The sequence below is a fragment of the Scylla paramamosain genome, unplaced genomic scaffold, assembly GCF_035594125.1.
Source record: "Scylla paramamosain isolate STU-SP2022 unplaced genomic scaffold, ASM3559412v1 Contig68, whole genome shotgun sequence".
NCBI lineage: Eukaryota > Metazoa > Arthropoda > Malacostraca > Decapoda > Portunidae > Scylla > Scylla paramamosain.
In genome coordinates this window covers 465,001-472,500 of record NW_026973733.1, presented here as the reverse complement: position 1 = coordinate 472,500, position 7,500 = coordinate 465,001, and positions in this window count along the sequence as shown.

Here is a 7,500-nt window from a genome sequence, read left to right as displayed (position 1 = left end):
CTCCAATAACTTTGCTGCTTCTTCTTTCCCTACTCTATTTCAACCAGATGGCACCACTGCTATCGCATCTATTTCTAAAGCTGAAATCTTTGCTCAAACCTTTGCTAAAAATTCTACATTGGACGATTCTGGGCTTGTTCCTCCCTCTCCTCCACCCTCTGACAACTTCATGCCACCTATTAAAATTCTTCGCAATGATGTTTTCCATGCCCTCGCTGGCCTAAACCCTCGGAAGGCTTATGGACCGGATGGGGTCCCTCCTATTGTTCTCCGAAACAATGCCTCCATGCTTGCACCTTGCCTATTCAAATTCTTTCAGCTCTGTCTGTCAACACTACCTTTCCTTCTTGCTGGAAGTTTACTTACATTCAACCTGTTCCTAAAAAGGGTGACCGTTCTAATCCCTCAAACTACCATCCTATTGCTTTAATTTCCTGCCTATCTAAAGTTTTTGAATCTATCTTCAACAGGAAGATTCTTAAACATCTATCACTCCACAACCTTCTATCTGATCGCCAGTATGGGTTCCGTCAAGGCCGCTCTACTGGTGATCTTCTGGCTTTCCTTACTGAGTCTTGGTCATCCTCTTTTAGAGATTTTGGTGAAACTTTTGCTGTTGCCTTGGACATAATTATCAAAAGCTTTTGATAGAGTCTGGCACAAAGCTTTGATTTCCAAACTACCCTCCTACGGTTTCTATCCTTCTCTCTGTTTACTTCATCTCAAGTTTCCTTTTTGACCGTTCTATTGCTGCTGTGGTAGACGGTCACTGTTCTTCTCCTAAATCAATTAACAGTGGTGTTCCTCAGGGTTCTGTCCTGTCACCCACTCTCTTCTTATTATTCATTAATGATCTTCTAAACCAAACTTCTTGTCCTATCCACTCCTACGCTGAAGATACCACCCTGCACTTTTCCACGTCTTTTCATAGACGTCCAACCCTTCAGGAGGTAAACATATCACGCAGGGAAGCCACAGAACGCCTGACTTCTGATCTTTCTAAAATTTCTCATTGGGGCAGAACAAACTTGATATTGTTCAATGCCTCAAAAAATCAATTCCTCCATCTATCAACTCGACACAACCTTCCAGACAACTATCCCCTCTTCTTCAATGACACTCAACTGTCCCCCTCTTCTACATTGAACATCCTCGGTCTGTCCTTTACTTATAATCTGAACTGGAAACTTCACATCTCATCTCTAGCTAAAACAGCTTTTATGAAGTTAGGTGTTCTGAGACGTCTCCGCCAGTTTTTCTCACCCCCCCAGCTGCTAACTCTGTACAAGGGCCTTATCCGTCCATGTATGGAGTATGCTTCACATGTCTGAGGGGGGTTCCACTCATACTGCTTTTCTAGACAGGGTGGAATCAAAAGCTTTTCGTCTCATCAACTCCTCTCCTCTAACTGACTGTCTTCAGCTTCTCTCTCACCGCCGCAATGTTGCATATCTAGCTGTCTTCTACCGCTATTTTCATGCTAACTGCTCTTCTGATCTTGCTAACTGCATGCCTCCCCTCCTTCCGTGGCCTCGCTGCACAAGACTTTCTTCTTTCTCTCACCTCTATTCTGTCCACTTCTCTAACGCAAGAGTTAACTAGTATTCTCAATCATTCATCCCTTTCTCTGGTAAACTCTGGAACTCCCTGCCTGCTTCCGTATTTCCACCTTCCTATGACTTGAATTCCTTCAAGAGGGAGGTTTCAAGACACTTATTCATCATTTTTTGACCACTGCTTTGACCCCTGTATGGGACTGGCATTTCAGTGGGCATTTTTTTTATTACATTTTTGTTGCCCTTGGCCAGTGTCCTTCCTACATAAAAAAAAAAAAAAAAATAGTAGTAGTAGTAGCAGTAGTAGTAGTAGTAGTAGTAGTAGTAGTAATGCTATTTTTCATATATTTAGTAATTTTTTTTTTTCATATTATTATTTATATTTATATTTTTTGTTTTGTTTTGACATTCATACGAATGCTATAAAGGTGAAGCATAGAAATTTATTTGATTGATTAATTAATTTATATATCTATTTATTTTGATTTTTTAAATTAATTAATTTATTTATTTTTATTATTATTATTTTTTTTTTTTATGTCTCTATGATAAGCAAAGCATTATAGAATTTATGAAAGCACATATCCTCTAGAGTCTTGCCCTACAAAAGATTCTGTAAAGTAAAAAATAAAGGGAATAAGTGTCAGTGACGTTTGATGAATAGAGGAAGGCGTGGCAGAAATTACCATAAAACGTATATAAATGAAAATTTATCTTCCTCGTATTTTCCAACTTGCGTTTGCTTCTTGAAAATTTAACTGGGTGGGTCATATAGCAGACATATTGTTCTTTCCTCCATTGTAGTTTGTTTCCAGCAAGCCCCCTAAATAAAGTTTCTGTTTTTTTTTTTTTTTTTTTTTTTTTTTAAAGAAATGAGGAATTACATTCTAACGCTGATCACTGAGCGGAGCGTAGACGAGCTGCTATCCTCAAGGACGTTACCTCTCTCTCTCTCTCTCTCTCTCTCTAAATAAGACTTTAAATAAAAAGAATATATATATATATATATATATATATATATATATATATATATATATATATATATATATATATATATATATATATATATATATATATATATATATATATATATATATATATATATATTAAAAGACAATGAATATCCTCTGGGGAAGGGGTGACAATCCTTATTTAACCCTTAATTTCAGTTGAATTTTGACAAGTCTACGTTAAAATGTTTCCATTTTTCTGCAGTGATAAAGAAACGTAGAGGGGTAGCTAATATATTTAATTGTTAATTGTATCTTTTTTTCTTTCTTTTTTTCATTTATTCTTTTATTAATTTTTCTTTTCATTGCTTAATTATGCATTATGCCGACACTGCAGGTTACAATTGCAGATATTGCAAGTATTTTTGACACAATACAAGTACATCCAGCTAAACTATTGCTACAGTATAGAGAGAGTATTTCGATTACATACCTTATTCTTCATCTTCTTTTCTTCTTTTTTTTTTTTAATAAATATAATAATAAATAAATAAGTAAATAGGTATTGTCAAATGAAATCGTCGAGATTACGCAGGGGTTTCGGGCAATACTTGGATGGGTGACTACACAAGCCTCATCTGTCTGAAAAAAAATAAATAAATAAAAAAAATAAGAATAAGAATAGGGAGAATGAACGAAAATTTTAAGTAATAAAGATAACAGTAAGAATTATTATAACAAGAATAAGAAAAATTACAATAAAGGAATATAAAAAAAAAGAAAGAAAGCATCCCATGTCTTTCTTCCTAATTGTCATAGAAGGGTGAATTCTTTTGTATATTTTCCAACATTTCCAATACAACGATATGAATGGGGGAAGAAAGAATAAGAATAATAGAAAGAAGGCCTCCCAACACCTAGTTCTCCGGTCTTGGCCAATTAGCTAACGGCGGGATCAGCGCAGTTAAGCAGGGGGTCCGGGAAGAACTTGGATGGGTGACCACAAAAGCCTCATCTCTCTGAGAATAGAAAAAAATAGCAATAAGAATGAGGAGAATGAACGAAAAACGAAAATAATAAAATAACAATAACAACTATAATAAAAAAAAGAAGATTAAGAATAAAAAGAACAAAAATAAGGGAAAAAAGTAATAATATATCTCTCTTGCTAATTGTCGTAGAATTATGAATGAAGGGTTAATTTTAGTGCATATTTTCCAACATTTTCAGCACAACAATGCAACAACAATACAGGAAAGAATAAGAATAAGAGAAATAAGCCCTCCCAACACCTTGTTCTCCGCTCTTGACCAATCAGCTGACGGCGGGATCAGCAAGGTTAAGCAGGGGGTCCGGGCAGAACTTGGATGGGTGACCGCACAAGCCTCATCTCTCTAAAAGTAGGATAAATAAGAATAAGATAAGGAAGAATAATAAAAAAAAATGAAAATAATAAAGATAACAATATTAATTATGACAAGAATAAGAAAAAAATAGAATAAAAAGAATGAAAAAAATAAGAATATCACAACTTTCTTGCTAATTGTCTTAGAATTTTAAATGACATGTCAGTTCTGCTGTATATTTTCCAAGATTTGTTATGAATGAGGGAAGAAAGAATAAGAATAAGAATAAGAATAAGAACAAAATGAATTAGACTAACAATAATGATCACATCTTTCATGCGGTGACTGCGTGGGCGATGAGCCTCACTGGACGTTTCTGACCAATCACAAGGCAGGGTTGGAGTCGTCGGGCCCACCCGATTCATATATAAAGGGATTTTGTGGGAAGCGCGGGCAGACTCAGCTGAGTGTTCGTTGTGAGTTGTTGTTACCACAACTATGGCACGTACCAAGCAAACGGCTCGCAAGTCCACTGGTGGCAAGGCGCCCCGCAAGCAGCTTGCTACAAAGGCAGCTCGCAAGTCTGCTCCAGCCACTGGAGGTGTCAAGAAACCCCACCGTTACAGGCCTGGAACCGTTGCTCTCCGTGAGATCCGCCGTTATCAGAAGAGCACTGAGCTGCTTATCAGGAAACTGCCTTTCCAGCGCCTGGTGCGTGAAATTGCTCAGGATTTCAAGACTGACCTCCGCTTCCAGTCCTCTGCTGTCATGGCTCTCCAGGAAGCTTCCGAGGCTTACCTCGTGGGTCTGTTTGAGGATACCAACCTGTGCGCCATCCATGCCAAGCGCGTGACTATCATGCCAAAGGACATCCAACTGGCTCGTCGCATCCGTGGCGAGCGTGCCTAAGAAGTCATCCACGAATGATCTTCATAACAGCAATATCTAGGCCCTTTTTAGGGCCAAACATCTCTTTCATTAAAGAATTTTCATAGACAATCTGTTTGGTTTTGTGGAAGAAAATATTTATTTTCCATCTTTCAGTATCAGGTATCGACTTTCAACTCAATATCCTTCCCCCCTTTTTTTTTTTTTATATTATTATTATTATTCCCTCTTCCATGGCCATATCTCTTTCACTTGGGAGAATTTTTATCTTTCTTTATCTCTATTTTTTTTTTATCTTTTCTTTATCTCCACAGAATAATAATCACGATAATAATAAGCATAATAATAATAATAATAATAATAATAATAATAATAATAATAATAATAATAATAATGATACAATAATTATTATAATAATAATCATAATAAAAACAACAATATTAATATTATTAATAATGATAATAATAATAATAATAATAATAATAATAATAATAATAATAATAATAATAAAAATAATAATAATAATAATATTAATAATAATAACAATAATTATAATAATAATGCATTTGTCTATATCGTATCTTTTTTCCTTTTCAAGTGTGGCTCCAATGGAGCCGGGTATTATTTTATACTGGCAGCAGTATACTGGCCGCCTGTTTACTTTGAGGAGGTATACTTGGTAACAGCCTTGGTGCCTTCAGAAACAGCGTGTTTTGCCAGTTCACCAGGCAGAAGAAGACGGACAGCGGTCTGGATTTCCCGGCTGGTGATGGTGGAGCGCTTGTTATAGTGTGCCAGGCGGGATGCCTCGGCAGCGATGCGCTCGAAAATGTCATTCACGAACGAGTTCATGATTGACATGGCCTTGGAGGACACGCCAGTGTCTGGGTGGACTTGCTTGAGCACCTTGTAGATGTAGATGGAGTAGCTCTCCTTCCTCCTGCGCTTCTTCTTCTTGTCGCCCTTGGCAATGGCCTTCTGTGCCTTGCCAGCTTTCTTGGCAGCCTTTCCTGATGCTTTGGGAGGCATAGTGTCGCCGTACTGCTGTGAGAACGAGTGTGCGTTTTCTCAGTTGAAAAGTGGTATATATATTAGCGTGCCTACTCAGGATCAGGAGTCGCCACCTCAGCGAGCGTCCTGATTGGTCCAGACGCGCTCTGGGCCGATCTGATCTCGCGTATATATAGCCGTTTTTCCCAAAATTCACTACTTGCTCGCAGAGCTACCGACGAGGTTAGAGTACTCGCGCTCCTCATTTATCACCAACAACAACAACTACTACTACTACTACTACTACCACAACATCCATTATCATGTCTGGACGCGGCAAGGGAGGAAAGGTGAAGGGAAAGTCAAAGTCCCGTTCCAGTCGTGCTGGACTCCAGTTCCCGGTCGGCAGGATTCATCGCCTTCTAAGGAAAGGCAACTACGCCGAGCGCGTGGGTGCTGGTGCCCCCGTGTACCTTGCGGCAGTTATGGAGTACCTGGCTGCTGAAGTCCTTGAGCTTGCCGGCAATGCCGCCCGTGACAACAAGAAGACTCGCATCATCCCACGTCACCTGCAGCTGGCCATCCGCAACGACGAGGAACTTAACAAGCTCCTCTCCGGAGTCACCATTGCACAGGGTGGCGTGCTGCCCAACATTCAGGCCGTGCTCCTTCCCAAGAAGACTGAGAAGAAGTAAATAAAGGGCCTCCCTCCCCTTCAGCCAATATCACCATCAATCCGGCTCCTCTTCGGAGCCACACGTTCAAACATCTAGAGAGTTGTGTAGACTATACTGGTATATCAATAATAAGCAAGTAGTGTATTTATTTTCGAGTTAGTTATTTGTTATTATTATTATTATTATTTAGTCAGGCACGCAAGTGACCGAGAATAAATATGTATACTATATTTCTACTAATGTACCTGCTGTGTGTCACAGTGGAGAGTTGATTAGATGTGTTGCCTATTGTGATATGTTGAGCGTCTTTTTCATCTCAATGTATATTTTGTTTTATGAGAAACTGAGAACGATGAGGGGCGTGATCATTGAAATAAGTCAATGATAATAATAATAATAATAATAATAATAATAATAATAATAATAATAATGATAATAATAATAATAATAATAATAATAATAATAATGATAATAATAATAATACTTGGAGAAGACCTGATGAAGTGAGAAAGATGGTTATAATTAATAATGGTTTCTTTTCTTAGCTCAGATAGTGATAGTGAACATGGTTATGAGAAAGTAGTAGTAATAATAGTAGTCTATGGTCCTTCTTTCTTTTCATGTTTGTGGACCTTAAAAAGGTCCGGGAGATGATGTTATTCAATGATGATAATGCAAGCTGAATAGCTGGCACCATCTCAATAATGGAGCGATTTAACCACCAAATCCGTACAGGGTACGGCCCTGACGCTTGAGGGCGTAGACAACGTCCATGGCAGTAACGGTCTTACGCTTGGCGTGCTCGGTATAGGTGACAGCATCCCTGATAACGTTCTCAAGGAACACCTTGAGCACCCCACGAGTCTCCTCGTAGATGAGACCAGAGATGCGCTTGACGCCACCTCGGCGAGCTAGACGACGGATAGCAGGCTTGGTGATTCCCTGGATGTTATCACGCAGAACCTTACGGTGACGCTTGGCGCCTCCCTTTCCAAGACCCTTGCCTCCCTTGCCGCGGCCAGTCATGGTGATGAGAGCTGCTAGTACGACGTCCGAACGGTCTAACAGGAAGCTCACGAATGTGCCTCAAAAT